The 17,382-nt window shown below is 38.3% G+C and overlaps 1 pseudogene; it reads right to left on the bottom strand.

The window, feature by feature from the left end:
• Window positions 1–6,017: 6,017 nt before the first annotated feature.
• On the bottom strand, window positions 6,018–10,637 carry LOC127692008 (voltage-dependent anion-selective channel protein 1-like; annotated as a pseudogene).
• Window positions 10,638–17,382: the final 6,745 nt, after the last annotated feature.

Genomic DNA, 17,382 nt, shown 5'->3' with positions numbered 1-17,382 from the left:
ATTGAACCATTGGAGTTTAAGTTTTGCTTTTGATTGTGACTGTGCCCTGATAGGTTTCCCTCTTAAAGGAAGAAAGTATTTTAGTGGAGCCAACAGTTAAGACATTTAGAATTTTAAAAGACATTGAATTTTGAAAGATATTGGATATTTTAAGGGGATTGGACTTTTAATATGCAAAGACTGTGGGACTTTTAAAGTTATTTAGATCTTGGGGATGAATAAGAAAGTAAGGGTTGAGGCTTAATATTGATGTGTTTGACAAGTTGACAAGGGGTCAATTGTGCTGGCTGGTTTTGTGTGTCAACTTGACACAGGCTGGGTTATCACAGAGAAAGGAGTTCAGTTGAAGTGCCTCCATGAATTCTATCTGTGGGGCATTTTCTCAATTAGTGATCAAGGGTGGAGGGCCCCTTGTGGGTGGTACCATCTCTGGGCTGGTATTCTTGGGTTCTATAAGAAAGTAGGCTGAGCAAGCCAGGGGAAGCAAGCCAGTAAGGAACATCCCTCCATGGCCTCTGCATCTGCTCCTGCTTCTTGACCTGCTTGAGTTTCAGTTCTGATTTCCTTTAGTGATGAACAACAGTGTAGAAGTGTAAGCTCAATTAATCCTTTCCTCCCAAACTTGCTTCTTGGTCATGATGTTTGTGCAGGAATAGAAACCCTGACTAAGACACTTATTAAAGTCTATATTCTAATTTTAGCCATTCTGACTGGTGTAAGGTAAAATCTCAGGGTTGTTTTGATTTGCATTTCCCTGATGACTAAGGATGTTGAACATTTCTTTAGGTGCTTCTCAGCCATTCAATATTCTTCAAGTGAAAATTCTTTGTTTAGCTCTGTATCCCATTTTTAATAGGGTTATTTGGCTCTCTGGGGTCTAATTTCTTGAGTTCTTTGCATATCTTGGATATTAGCCCCCTGTCAGGTGTAGGGTTGGTAAAGATCGTTTCCCAAATTGTTGGTTGCCATTTTGTCCTATTGACGATGTCCTTTGCCTTACAGAAATGTAATTTTATGAGGTCCCATTTGCCAAGTCTTGAACTTAGAGTGATATTGGCATTCTGTTCAGGAAATTTTCCCCTGTGCCCAGGAGACAGCAGGTGCTGTCAAGGATGTGGAGAAAGAGCAACACTCCTCCACTGCTGGTGGGATTGCAAGCTGGTACATTCACTCTGGAAATCAGTCTGGCAGTTCCTCAGAAAACTGGACATGATACTACCAGAGGACCCCATTATACCACTTCTGGACATATGCCCAGAGGATTCCCCAGCATGTAATAAGGACACATGCTTCACTATGTTCATAGCAGCCCTATTTATAAGAACCAGAAGCTGGAAAGAACCCAAATGTCCCTCAATGGAGGAATGAATACAGAAAATGTGGTATATATACACTATGGAATACTACTCAGCTATTAAAAACAATGAATTCATGAAATTCTTAGGCAAATGGGTGGAACTGGAAAATATCATCCTAAGTGAGGTAATTCATTCATAAAAGAACACACATGGAATGCACTCACTTATAAGTGGGTATTAGCCCAGAAGTTCGGAATACCCAGGAAAAAATTCACATACCAAATGATACCCAAGAAGAAAGAAGGAGAAGCCCTTGGTCCTGGAAAAGCTCAATACAGTAGTATAGAGGAATACCCAGGACAGGGAAGCAGGAAGGGGTTGATTGGGGAACAGGGGAAGGGAAGAGGGCTTATGGGAATTTTGGGGAGGGGGGAATCCAGGAAAGGGGAAATCACTTGAAATGTAAATGAAGAATATATCTAATAGAAAATAAATTTTAAAATCTATATTCTGTCTTTGTTGCCTTAGACCCCGGGTGGGTCACTCTTCCCTGGCTCTTACATGCTGGCTGTCTCTCTGTCCTGCACTTCTCATGTTTAGCAGCTACTTTTTTCACAGCATGGCGGCTAACCTCTTCCTGGTCTCTCTCCCAGTCCCCAGCCTAGGATTCCTAGAGTCCTGCCTCTGTCTCCCTGCCCAGCCATTGTCTACCAAACACTTTATTTACTAATATAAAAAAACAACTGGAAGCAGGGACTCTTGGTGTCTTAAGTGTATGGATTCTCTTAAAATTTTGGGAGCAAGGACTCTTGGTGTCTTACTTGTATGGATTCTCATAAAATTTTGGGGACTCAATTAACATAATTAGTACTTTATATAAAAAGTTAATAAGTATACCTATTCCCTGTTATTTACATTTTCTTTCATGTTTCATAAATATAAAAAATATGTCTGCCAAAACTATTTTAAAATATATTTCTCTATGACTTATTTAAAATATTTTAAAGAAACTTCAGTATACCTAATAAATATATAAGATATGCTCCTGGATCAGGTCCTAGATAAGAAATAAAAAGAAACCAGTGGTGGGATTGTGTCAATTTTCAAGATATTGTTTGGAATCACTAGGATGGTTGATGACAATTTTCTCAATCATTGATTGAGAAACATATTCTCTGTAACTTGTAAGCATTCACATAAAGTAAAACACAAAGATTTTAGATTGTGAAGTCTCATGTTAGTCTATAAGCAATGAGTAAATTTTGATTGTATCTTTTTCAGTAAGAATGTTTTTGGCTGTAAGTGACCACTCACTGAAGATTGATTTCAGTATTGAAACTTACTGTGGCTACAAAAAGCTGGAATCTAGAGTGGAAATCCATTGGTATCAGTTCATTAACCAAAGAACACCCTCAAAGCTTAAAGTTCTTACCATTCTTGATATTTCGATTCTTATTTCTTAAGCTTTCCTCCTTACAACATAGCTGACACAGAAACACAATTCTCCCTATTCCTAAACATAAATAAATGTGCCAGAATAAATAAAATATATTCAAAGACATCTACTGATATTTCATATTATGCTCTACTGCCAAAACTAGGTTTCACAGTTGTACTGGCTGGTTTTTTGTGTCAACTTGACACAAGCTGGAGTTATCACAGGGAAAGGAGCTTCAGGTAAGAAAATGCCTCCATGAGATCCAGCTGTAAGGCATTTTCTCAGGGATCAAAGGGGAGGGTCTCTTGTGCGTGATGCGATCCCTGTGCTGGTGGTCTTGGGTTCTATAAAAAAGCAAGCTGAGCAAGCCAGGGGAAGCAAGCCAGTAAGTAGCATCCCTCCATGGCCTCTACATCAGTTCCTGCTTCCTGACCTGCTTGAGTTCCAATCTTCCTTTAGTGATGAACAACAATATAGAAATATAAGCTGAATAGACCTTTTCCTCCCCAATTTGCTTTTTTGTCATGATGTTTTGTCCAGGGGTAGAAACCCTAAGACAACAGTTACCAACATAAGTTACTTATGATGGTTAAGAAATTGGGCAAGTGAGTCTGTTAAATTTCATCATCTTTCCATATATTGGGAATAAACTTGGTATTCACACATGCTAGGCTAAGCTATACCAAGAGCAAGCTTTCCTAATCTCCAGAGTTAAATAATGAGCAAGGAAGACAGGAAATATAATTGACTCTCAGGTCACCAACCAGCCTTATTTGCCTGCATTCGGTTTGATTTTTCACTATCTATATCTAACATAATTTAGGGTCTGGCATACAATTGCTGTGCATTGCAGTCTTTTTGTTTTCCTGAGTGAAGATACTAATTATAAAATAAGAAACTGATTAGAAGCTTAGTATTTCATTTCTGCTGCTATCGGTACTATTCATCCTAAGCATGGTGTGCTACTACAATTTTTACTACTCCTAAATTTTATCTTATGGAGTAATTCTCTATTAAGTCTTTCTAAACATCAGGCAAGCATTGTCTCCTTTAACTACCTCAGAGCTTTTGCCATCTAGATAATACTATCCATCACATTTATAGAAGAAACAAAAGGATACCTTTAGTGAAAATGTCAGTATTTGAATAAGGTTACCCCATATCTTTTATGTCTTTCTTCATTAAATAAATAATTCTGCAAGGTAACAGTATTTTGTTTCAACAAATATTTACTGGAAACCATTATATGCCTTTACTTTGGTTTCTCTCTTGGGGAAGTGTTCATTAAACATGTCCTCTTTGTTTCTTTGTTTCTTTCTTTCTAGGTTTCAGTATTTTATTTATGTTTTATTTTAAATGATGTTAGTTACAGCATTTGAAGGGGAGGAGCTAACTCCACACAAAATGGAAGACTCTTTAATGTACCCATTAAGGTGATAAAAAATAGTGGTGAAGCTACAAGAGGAGTCAGTTGAGATCCCTAGTGTTGTCAGGATGTGACCATAATCACCTACCCAGCTCAGCGGGAGAACTCTGGTGCAATGGAAAAAGAAGGAAGAGGAGGAGGAGGAGGAGGAGGAAGGAGGAGAAGGAGGAGGAAGGAGGAGGAAGAAAGAAAGAAAGAAAGAAAGAAAGAAAGAAAGAAAGAAAGAAAGAAAGAAAGAAAGAAAGAAAGAAAGAAAGCCACACCACACACCATAACAAAAGGAAGAATTAAGTCCTAAATGACTGGCTCCATCATGTCCACACTCTCCACCCTAAAATGGCACAAAAGAAATAGCTAACCACACCCTAAAGACTACTTTTGTTGTAAAACAGGTAACTGATCTAGTAGGATGGGAACAGGGCATGATGGGATCAAGGCGTGACGATCTGTCTTTTTTTTTTTTATTATTCGATATAATTATTTACATTTCAAATGATTTCCCCTTTTCCAGCCTCCCCCCCCCCACTCCCCGAAAGTCCCGTTAGCCCCCTTCTCTTCCCCTGTCCTCCCTCCCACCCCTTCCCACTTCCCCGTTCTGGTTTTGCTGAATACTGTTTCACTGAGTCATTCCAGAACCAGGGGCCACTCCTCCTTTCTTCTTGTATCTCATTTGATGTGTGGATTATGTTTTGGGTATTCCAGTTTTCTAGGTTAATATCCACTTATTAGTGAGTGCATACCATGATTCACCTTTTGAGTCTGGGTTACCTCACTTAGTATGATGTTCTCTAGCTCCATCCATTTGCCTAAGAATTTCATGAATTCATTGTTTCTAATGGCTGAATAGTACTCCATTGTGTAGATATACCACATTTTTTGCATCCACTCTTCTGTTGAGGGATACCTGGGTTCTTTCCAGCATCTGGCAATTATAAATAGGGCTGCTATGAACATAGTAGAGCATGTATCCTTATTACATGGTGGGGAATCCTCTGGGTATATGCCCAGGAGTGGTATAGCAGGATCTTCTGGAAGTGAGGTGCCCAGTTTTTGGAGGAACCGCCAGACTGATTTCCAGAGTGGTTGTACCAATTTGCAACCCCACCAGCAGTGGAGGAGTGTTCCTCTTTCTCCACACCCTCTCCAACACCTGCTGTCTCCTGAATTTTTAATCTTAGCCATTCTGACTGGTGTAAGATGAAATCTTAGGGTTGTTTTGATTTGCATTTCCCTAATGACTAATGAAGTTGAGCATTTTTTAAGATGCTTCTCCGCCATCCGAAGTTCTTCAGGTGAGAATTCTTTGTTTAACTCTGTACCCCATTTTTTAATAGGGTTGTTCGGTTTTCTGGAGTCTAACTTCTTGAGTTCTTTATATATATTGGATATTAGCTTAAAAAATCATTTGCAATGTAAATAAAAAAATAAAATAAAAAAATACATTAAAAAAAAAAAGTCCCTTTCACGCAGGTGTGTACAAGCTTCCGAGCAGATGAGATGGGAACACCGAGGTTTGATATTCCTCAGGAAGTCGCAATTTCATCTGAGGACTGGATATAGATTTACCAAGGGTCCACACGTTCCCAGCTTCCACTTGCAGCCTGGCATCTCTGGAGGGGCTCCTCCCCAGCCCAAGCCTACAGCTAAAAAGGACCCTTTCTGGAATGGGGTTTCTGCTGTACCTCTGAAATGGTAAACACCTTAAAGCAGAGTCATCCTTAGCCTGGAGGTCTAACGCGGTAGTGGTATTTATCGACTGCCGCATCCCCAACATACAACATTAAAAGGTACCACAAATTCTGAAGGTAGCTATGCTGCAAAATAGCTTAAAATTAAACGATTTTACAATATTCATTTATGTTCGAAATTCCAGTCCTAAACCAAGCTGTGGCCGCGCCCGCATTGATGTTCTTGCCATCCAACAGTGCTGACAGCATCGGTGTGATACCTGGTTTTAGGGTCTGAGCGTACCCCAAGTCTAACAGGCTGGACTGAAGAGCAGGCATCAGGATCTACCCGATTGATAATCGGCTGCTGTTCCAAAGCGAGTGTTACTTTTTTTCCTGCAGTCCAGGTGAGACTGACAGCAATCTCCAACTTCTTGTTCACTTTCTGGTAAACGGAGCCACCAAACTGTCCCATTGTTCACATTTGTCTGTCTTGTAGCCAACTGCGTAGTTGCTCTGGATCACTCGGGACTTCGAAGTCTCAAAATCCATCTGGTAGCCAGTCAGCCAACCCTCATAGCCAAGCACCAGAGAGCCATGGACAGAGGGCCCAGTGATGTCAAAGTTCATGTCACAGCCCAGGTTGATATGCTCCCTCTTGTACTCTGTCTTGATTTTAGCATTTTTCTTCCCTCCTCCCCCCAGTGTTAGGCAAGAAAGATGAATCAAAGGTCAGCTTCAGTCCACGAGCAAGCCAGGTCTTCCACAGTGGTCTCAGTGCCCAAGGTGTTGTCTGTGTTCTCCTTCTCTGTAAATGTTAGCCCATACTCAGTCCATTGTACTTGGTCTTCCAGACTGCCTTTCACTGTGGGGGTTTCCGTGTTGGCTGAAAAATCACCTCCCCCCTCCCCCAATTCCTGCCTCCCTGTCCCAGCATCCCCCTCCACAAGGGCATCCAGCCTTCACAGGACCAAGGGCTCTCCTCCCATTGATGTCCGATAATACCATCCTCTGCTACATATGCAGCCGGAGCCATGGCCCTTTTGTTGGTGATTTAGTCCCTGGGAGCTCCAGGACTTCAATTTCAAATCAAGTTTGGTGGACTTGCCAAGATCAGTGTATGTGGGAGGCACAGCCATGTTCTCGGAGGTGGTGAAAGAGGGAGGGAGCAGCGGCAGCCACAGCAGGGGTTGCAGCGAGGAGGCTTCTTTTTTTTCCTTTTCCATGGGTAACCCATGTGGGACACACCCTACCCACATTTTACAATCTCTTCCTTGACAGTAATTGTAGGAACATTTTGTGGTTTGTGACACCTCTCTCCACCTGGCTAACTCACTTTATTCAAACCAAATTCAATTTATCTCTCCATGGAATGGGCAGAAACCTAGAAAGATTCATGTATTTGAATTGTCTGAGGAGAAGCTATCTCCAATTACCAGCCAATTGCAAATAAAAATTTAATTTTTTTTTTTCTGAGGTAGTCTCATTCTGGAAACAAACCACTCCTAAAGCTATACTACAACCCTAGCAGAAGAAGGACAGCCTAGGTGAACTCAACCTTAGAGAGGTTCTTTGTCAGGGCTTTTATTTTTGTGTTCGCATGGGATTCCTGACTATACAAGCATGTGTACCTATGAGTCTATATGCTTCTTGTGCTGTTTCTTGGGGTCTTTTTATTTTGGTTGGTTGTTTTGTCACATTCTGGCTTGTTTGTTTTGTATTTATCTTTAATTTAATTTTATTTTTATTCCCTAAATAGCTGTTCATTTCCCAGGGAGAGAGAGAAAGGGGATGGATATAGAGGGGAAGTTAAGAGGAATTAGAAAGAATGGAGAAAGGGAAGCCATAGTCAATATATACTGTATGAAAAAAAAATATGTTCTCAAGAACAGAAAAGGAAATAGAAAGAAAAAAAAAAGAAAACACCTCTGAGTAATGACTACAGCAATGACTCTGAAAGAAGAGCCACATTTATGTTGCCTAAGTCTCCATACATTCCAAAAGCAATGTTTTAGAAAGGCACCTTTATGACGCCTAACTCTGCAGGCTTGGCACCACTCACATTCTAAAATATTAGGGTTGGATCTGTTTTGGAGGAAGTAGTTTGTTCTAACATTCCTCTGGTGTATATTTCCTCCCATGTAGCCAATCCTTTGCCAGGCTTACCGTATTTTATAACTACTTATATGGAACAAATTCTTCAGTTTTGCAATTATTCTAAGAACTGTTTCATTTAGCAGTAGATAAAACAAGAGCATTTCCTCCACATATAGTCCTTAAGAGGCTATGGTCTTTTCCAGGGCATCAATTCACGCATCCATAAATTACACACACTATAGTCCAGAGCCTAATTTCTATGCAAAGCTTTGGGCTGCTGATCCCAGCTGGCAGGAATACACTTTAGGAATCTTAGAAAGATCTTCCTTGGCAAGGATTTCAGTTCTTTTTCTTATGCTTGTTAAATATCAGCCTGTTCCTCACTTGTGGGCACTTTGCCAGTTCACGCCCACTCCTTTGCTCCTGGGAGCTGTCTGAGCAGACAGATCAACTGCCAAAAATTGCATTTAGCTGTGTTATTGTAATTATGATAAGAATTTAAAGTTGTCTTGGACTTACATGTTAAGCAATCATTTTAGCTTTACCATTCAATTCTGTCCGTACTATAGTGGAAAAAAATGGAGAAATTTCTGAAATCAGGAGTTCTTTAGCCCAGTATGTAATATTTACCTTTAAATCTATCCCTGTAGCACTTCCTTACTTCATTGGCTCCTCTGGATAAGGTGACATAGAAATACCTGCTACATCAGCGTAAAGAAGGCCTGGGGCTAGTTGCTCTTTAAAACATTGTACCTTCGGTTATCTTCTTTGTCACATACAGAGGTGACAACACAATAGTCATATCCTATGCAACAGTAACTCTGAATAAGCAATGCACTTTATCCCTCTGTAATTTCATATTTCAAATTTTCCTGACAATAGGTTCCTAAAATAAGGATGAGTATCTTTCTACAGGATCCTCCATGAAGAGATTAGGTTTCTAGTTAAACCTGAAAGGACTTCAGCAAGAATACTAGATGGAGGAATCTTTTCATTGTCTTCTATTGTCACACCTAAGCATAAGACTTACAAGGATAACAACAATAGACATTCTAATGTGGGTGGTGACAAGCCCTGAGGCCTTAATCTTACACAATGAACAATACAAAACTACAGAAGGCTATGAGTTGGAAACATAGTCTTCTATGGGACAGCATGCCAATTGATTATCTATAGCAAATAGTCAACCCTAAAAACATACATAGAAGTAACATCATACAGACTGACGAAGTTGTACTTATTTATGTATTTATATATATTATATAATGCATAGTATATTATATATTACAACACACATTACATATGTATTATTTTTTAAATATTTTATATGAAATATAAAATCATATCAAAATATTATGATTATATTAATTAAAATTTATATATTATATACTATGAATAATATTTATATTTTATGTTATTCATAATAAAAATATATTTTATATACTTATAAAATATATTTATATTTTTTTATAAAATATATTTATATTTCCCCTGGTTCTGGAAAGACTCAGTGAAACAGTATTCGGCAAAACCAGAACGGGGAAGTGGGAAGGGGTGGGTGGGAGGACAGGGGAAGAGAAGGGGACTTACGGGACTTTCGGGGAGTCGGGGGCTAGAAAAGGGGAAATCATTTGAAAGGTAAATAAATTATATCGAATAAAAAAAATTTCATGCATATTAAATTATATATATAATATGTAACATGTAATATGTGATATATGATTTATGATATATGATATATAATTTTTAAATAAGATAGTATCTAATATATGTGTATATAATTTTATATATAGTATAACATATAAAACTATATGATTTATAACATATAATAAATTATATTATTTAAAATTATATTTATGTTATATAAAATATAATATGATATCTTATGTATTATGTATCATATTATATTATATTTAATATAAAATGTATATATTATATAATGATATAAATATCAAATATGTTATATATTTTATATATTATATATGCATTATTATTAATATATATTTACATATGTATATATATGTATGTGTCTGTGTGTATGTATATATGTATTTGTATGTGTGTGTGTGTGTGTGTGTGTGTGTATTTGTGTATTGATTAATGAAAAGAGGCCATGAATTTGAAAGAGAGAAAGGACAGTGAGAGATTTAGAGGTAGAAAAGGAATGAGATGTTGTAACGGTATTATAATCTTTGTAAAAGTAAAACAAATATTTTTCATTAATAAATTTATTTACTTTACATCCCAATCACAGCATTCCCTCCTTCCTCTCCTTTCAGTCCTTCCCTCTCCATTCCCCTCCCCCCATTTCTCTCTCATTTTCTTTGGAGAGAAGTAGGCTTTCACGGATGTCAACACACCTTGGCTCTCTGCATGTGTTCTCATAGGCTGCTGTGTGAAGTCTTTTGTAGGACAATTAAGCTAGGCTTCTTTCTGTAAGTTTAACAGAATATCATTAATAGTGTCAGAGAAATCTCTATCAATGCATAGATCTCCAGTTAGGCCACTAGATAATTGGTTGGCCGCTCCCCCAATTTCTTCTCCCTCTTTCTCCCTGCCCATTTTTGTTCAGGTCCAATTGTAGATCAAAGGTTTTGTGGCTGGGTTGCTGTCCTCATCCCTTGATTGAAATTCTTGCCTGATTACATGTGCGTACTTCAGGTTCCACATAGCCTACTACTAGAGTCTTACTTAGCGATGGCCACACTCATAGTTTCCTGGGAGTTTCCATTGTCCGAATTTTCTATCCCCTCCCACGATGCCTCCCAACACAGCAATTCTAAATCTCTCTCCAAGATCTCTCTCCTTTTCTTTTCCACACACTTGATCCCTCCTGTTCCTCTTCCCAACCCCTCTACCAAGAGTTTCCTCTCTTTATCCACCACTGATATCTCTTTTATTTTCCCTTCTCAGTGAGACTCAAGCATCTTCCCTTGGGCCCTCCTTGATACTTAGCTTCTCTGCTCTGTGAGTGGTAGCATGTTTATTCTGTACTTTATGGCTATCATCCACTTATGAGTGAGCACAAACCATATGTGTCTTTCAGGGTCTTGGTTACCTCACTGATGGTGACCTTTTCAAGCTCTGCCCATTTGCTTGCACATTTCATGATGTCATTGTTTTTAACAGTTGAGAAATATCCCATTGTGTAGATGTACCACATTTTATTTATTCATTTTTTGGTTGAAGGACATCTAGGTTGTTTCCAGTTTCTGACTATTATTAATAAAGCTTCAATAAACATAGTTGAGCAAATATCTTTGTTATATGGTAGAGCATCTTTTGGTACATGCTAAGAGTTGTATAGCTGTGTCATAAGGTAGGACTATTCCCCATTTACAAAATCTGCTTTCAAAGTGGTTGTGTGAGTTTGCACTATCATCAGCAATGGAGGAGTTGCTAGCAGGAGCTGTCACTTGAGTTTTTGATCTTAGCCATTCTGATGGGTGTAAGATGGAATTTCAGAGTTGTTCTTATTTGCATTTCCTTAATGACCACATGTATCTGTAATTGTTTAAAATCCCATTTTTAATGATAGTTCTTAAGTGCTTTAACTTTCCTTGTAACCCCCCACCCACCAGAAGTAGTGGGAAAGAAAGGATACAGGGAAATGTACCTGTTTAGAAAGGTTCTTTGGAGCAACTCCCATCTGTGTTGTTTGGAAATCAGCAGTCCACAGGTTAGCAGACAGTGGCAGCTGGATCCACTCACACACACCTCATGAATACACCAGCAGTCCAATTCAGTTGAGTCAGGTTAGCAACAGAGGTAACATGCTGTAGCAGAGACAGCCAGGCCTCAGTCTCAGCTTGAGTCAGCAGGAGTGACACAGAGGGACACACCAGAAGTTCTTAGCTGTGCCTTTCTCAGGGAAGTGGAAGATCAGCGAAGATCCCACAAGTGGGAGCTAGCTGGACCAGCAAGTCAAGCTCAGTCTCTGTCACTCTGTGGGGTCCTATTTATAATCACCTGTCTTCCACATGCCTTGTCTCAGCACAGGTCTTGCCTCAGTATATGCATCCAATCGGCCCAAGTTCTCGGAAGTGGCAACAAATTGTAGCACACCACTTGAAGTTTTTTGGTTTGTTCCTCTCTATGGTGTCATGACAAATTAACCTCAACTATAAGGCAGAATAATACATGTGTGTTGTTAGCAAGGAATCTTTCATCACATGTCCTTTCACATGCTTGCTTTAACAGAATGTCCTTTCTCTGCTTCAGAGAAGCATTCCTTCATGTGTCTGCCTCAGACTTTCACACCTGTGTCCACTTTAAAGAAACAATCTTTCACATGTTTGCCCCAGTAAAACACAATCCAACTGACTTTTCCAAAGAACCCACTTCACCAAGGATGTGGAACATTTTTATTTGAAATTATATTTATCTTTTTAGTTTCTTGCTTACATTCCAAATGTTGCCACCCTTTTTAGTTCCCCCTTGAAGAGTCTTTCATTCCATCTACCTTTCCCTTTGCTTCTGAGGGTGTGCTCCCCCAACCTCTTGCCCCATCAGTCCTGTCAGCCACCCTCCCACCTCCACCTCCTACCACAACCACCTACTCTGGGGCATAAACTTTCTCCAGGATTAGGTGCATCCTCTCCAACTGAGACCAAACAAGGCAATCCTCTGCTACATATGTACTGGGGCCTGGTCTACACTATGTATATACTTTGGTTGGTGGTATAGTCTCTGGGAACTACTAGGGATCAGGGTTAGTTGACACTGTTGGTCCTCCTATGGGGTTGCAATACCCTTCAGTTCCTTTAATCCATCCCCTAACTCTTAAATAGGAGTTCAGTGGTTGGCTGTTACGTATATGCATCTATCTCAGTCAGTTGCTGGTCGAGCCTCTCAGAAGACAGCCATGCTAGGCACCTATCTGCAAGCACAATATATCGTCAGAAATAGTGGCATAATTTGGTGCCCACCCATGGGATGGATTCCATCAATCTCTGCTCCATTTTTGCCCCTGCATTTCTTTTAGACAGGAACAATTCTGGGCCAAAAATTTTGAAGGTAATTTGGTAGACCCCTACCCATCCATTGGAAGCCCTCTCTATCGACTGGAAGTGATCCTATCGGGATCCATCTATTCACTGTTGGGCATTTTAGCTAAGGTCATTCTTCCTCATTGATTCCTAAAAGCCAATCACATCCCCGGTTTCTGGGAGTTTCTAGAGGTTCACTCGGACCCCATCCCGAGAAGCTGCATGTTTCCATTTGTTCTCCAGGCTTCTATCTTGTGTCCTTCCTACCCAATCCTCTTCCCTTTTACACTCCTCCTCTCCTTTCGTACCCAGGTCCCTCTTTCTGTCTGCCTGCCAGGATTATTTTGTTCCCTCTTCTAAGTGGGATTGAAATGTCTTTACCTGTGCTTTCCTTCTTTTCAAACTTGCTACCTTTTGTGGATTATATTGTGAGTATTCTGCACTTTTTGACTAATATCTACTTATCACTGAATCAATAAAACTAAAAGTTAGTTTTCTGAGAAAATCAACAAGATCAATAAACCCTTAGCCAAACTAACTAAAGGGCTAATTTGGAGAGAGTATCCAAATTAACATGTAACAAAATTAAACAGACTCAAAGCCAGTAACATTCACTGAATTTCTGTACAGTTAGACATTCACTTCTTCCTCATCCCCTAATATTTAGTCATTCTTGCTCTCTTTTCTACATTTTAAGCTATGCTAACATGTATATTTGTACATGTATATATATATATATATATATGTCTGACATGGTAGATGATAAATAGATGGATAGATAGATAGATAGATAGATAGATAGATGGATAGATAGATAGTTATAATTGGCTAGTTTCCTTATATGAGGGATACCATGAATTATGTGCATTGTGTGACCTGGATTAACTTTACACATCCTAAATCCATTCAATTTTTGGTAAATTTTATGATTATATATTTCTTTAGAGCTAAATAGTATGGAATCTATTTCTTTATCAATCCCTTTATCATGTATTAATCAGGCAGGACAGAAAACTATCTCAGTCATTATTTTCTACCATTACTACTTTACATAAAACAAGAGAGCCCAGAGTGCCTGTTCATATGCATGGCCATGACAGTAATATTAGCTGATATACCTCACTGAAGGATGGGATAAAGAAACACTTCCTCTGGGTGAGAGTAACTCCTGAGAAGAGTATAAAAAGGATGATTGAGCATTTTAAAATAAAAAAGTGATAGAGATGTTAGAGCGAGTCTGTAAAGTGAGTGAGCAGCACATGGGCTGTGCAAGAAACACAAAGAAGTTTGTCATCAGTGCAGAGAGTGTCAGTGTTTCCAACTAGATGCACCTGACCCCTGCATAAATGTCGATGCTCAAGCCACAGTTGAACAGGATATGGAGTTCCTCTAAGTAAACACTACAATGGGGCCCTAATCAGATGTGTATTGCGAATACTTTTATGATCAGCAGAATGGTCATTTCTTTTAAATTCAGGGTGCAAGCTTGGGTCAGCCAAAGCTTTTATCTTCAAAGATCAAATCATCAATATTTAAAGATTTAACTCAGTAATTACTGGTAAGTTTCATATTCCCTAAAATACTCCACATGCTAGACTTCCCAGACATTGCAATTTCACTATTACAGTTAATGAGTTCTATGTTTACCTTTAACCATAAACTATATTTCCTATAAAGAAAGCTAACCACCCATAGAGATGCTCTGGATAGAGCATATTCAGTGTGCAAAGGGAACATCCAGACATCACTAAGTATTAAAGCAAATGCCTCACGGACAAATACAGCTTGGTGGAATTAAAGCAGGCACTTATAGGAAGACACAGATGAATGCACAGATGAGTGAATATGTATATTTTTTACATAGTGTCAGTTATGTTAGAACCATAGCTTCAGATCTATGGGAAAATACAGAAGTGTTCCCCTGGGGCAAAGGTCAGAGAGAAATGGCACAGCCTTCCCTTCTGGTCTGTGTATTAGTGTACATAGTATGTGCAGAAGATTCACAACATAGTTTTTTTTCCTCTAGGTTTTTATAGCCTGAAGTCTGTTACAGAGACTGTACTAAGATTAGCAAAACCTGCATCCATAACCAGTTTTTAAAATAAAATCATTGCTTATTTGTATATAATACCCTGACCTCCTTGTATAACGCTATATAATAAACACACTGAGCTTCTCTGGTGGTGATGTTTCTCCAGTATAGAAACCAGTATACCCAACCACATCTATGTCTGTCAGTCTGTTTGTCTATCTGTCATTTCTTCATTCCTTTTCCTCCTCTAGTGAAATCAAATTCCCTAGAACTATGCTAGCATGTGGCATGGACCTCTAATATTATTGAAGAATTTGTTTACCTTAGTAAGGAATAACCACCATAATTGAACTACCTCAAAACTCCATCCTATATCTCTTTATCAAGTCCTCAAATATTAATTGGCTTGTCATAGTTTTCCTTTTCAAATAGACCTGTCAAGATCCTGGGCAATGTTGCTGAAAGAGAAAGAAAGGAAATAGAGGAGAGCACATAGCCATTCACATTTCATGAAGTCACCAAATTAAAATGACCAGTCTTTTCTTTTAAAAAATATTGAAATGCCTCATGAGTTCCTACATGGTCAATCTTAAATTAATAAGCCTATATGTCACTGTAAAAACACCTAGACTATACACCATAAACCACAAGTAAGGACTTAGAGTTGGAAGATATGTGTTGCTCACGAGGGTGTTTCAATTAGTCAAAGAATACATGATTGCTAAGATCATGTACCAACTTGACCAGATCAGACCTCAGGTCACTGTAATAGTGATCATAGGTGAGAATGAGATGAAAATGGTAGGTTGAGGAAGACTGTCATCCTAATTTGTTTCCTTGTCAATCAGTTTAAGGCCTGAAAACAGCCTCACAGAGCCTCTAAGAAACAAGTGGGGAAATCCTGCTGCTGGGCTGCATGATAGAGGACATCAAGTTTCCTTGCCTTTGAAATCAAACTAAAACATTGCTTTTTGTGAGTCTTCAATCTGCTTTTGGACTGAAATTTACACTATTGCCCTTAAAAAGTTTTATTTTATTTTTTATCATCCATCATATACTATATATAAAGATATTTATTTATTTAAATACATATATTTATCACATGTCATATATCATATATATCATCATAGCTCATATGACATGTAGGATATAGCACATAGAATTTATGATTTACCATATCTCATATATCCTATATCAATCATATATCATATATCATCATGCATCATAAGATATATCATATATGTTATATATAATATGTTATATGTTATATTACTATATGTTATATGTTATTTTATGTTATGTGTTATATGTTATAGTGTGGCCTATGTACCTATATATTATACAGTGTATGTTATATATTATATTTTATATGTTTTATATTATATGTTATACTATAGCTATATAGCATATGTGTTATACATTATATATTATATGTTGCATGTTATATATTATACTATAGCTAATACACTATATGCTCTATACTATAGTTATTTGTACATTTTAAATATTTATTACAATTTTTGCAGCTTATAGACTTTGATGAAAGACATGATTTTTCAGCCTCCATGGGTCCATAAAAAAATGAGTCTGTCCTCTTTCTTTCTCCCTCCCTCCGTCCCTTTACTTACTTTTTCTCCACCGTGTCCTGTTCCTATGGATATCCCTGAGTCACACAAACACTAACAAATATTTGCTCATAGTGAATGATCATTTTGAATATATACAAAGAACTCAAGAAGGTAGATTCCAGATAATCAAATAACTATATTATAAAATGGGGTACAGAGCTAAGCAAAGAATTCTCAACTGAGGAATACTGAATTGCTGAGAAGCACCTAAAGAGATATTTAACATCCTTAGTCATCAGGGAAATGCAAATCAAAACGACCCTGAGATTCCACTTCATATCAGTCAGAATAGCTAAGATCAAAAACTCAGGTGACGGCTGATGCTGGCAAGGATGTGGAGAAAGAGGAGCACTCCTCCATTGTTGGTGGGATTGCAAGCTGGTACAACCACTTAGGAAATCAGTCTGGTGGTTCCTCAGAAAATTAGACAGAGTTTTACCTGAGAACCCTGCTATACCACTCCTGGGCATATACCCAAAAGATTCTCCAACATATAACAAGGACACATGCTCCACTATGTTCATAGCAGCCTTATTTATAATAGCCAGAAGCTGGAAAGAACTGAGATGTCCTTTAACAGAGGAATGGATAGAGAAAATGTGATATATTTACACAATGGAGTACTACTCAGCTATTAAAAACAATGGCTTCATGAAATTTTTAGGCAAATGGATGGAACTAGAAACTATCATCCTGAGTGAGGTAACCCAATCACAAAAGAATACAAACAGTATGCACTCACTGGTAAGTGGATATTAGCCCAAAAGCTCAGAATACCCAAGATACAATTCACATACCACATGAAGCT

This window comes from Apodemus sylvaticus, chromosome 9, assembly GCF_947179515.1.
Source record: "Apodemus sylvaticus chromosome 9, mApoSyl1.1, whole genome shotgun sequence".
NCBI classification, from domain to species: domain Eukaryota; kingdom Metazoa; phylum Chordata; class Mammalia; order Rodentia; family Muridae; genus Apodemus; species Apodemus sylvaticus.
Note: the sequence above shows the minus strand (reverse complement) of the source record. Positions and strands in the feature narration are given on the sequence as shown.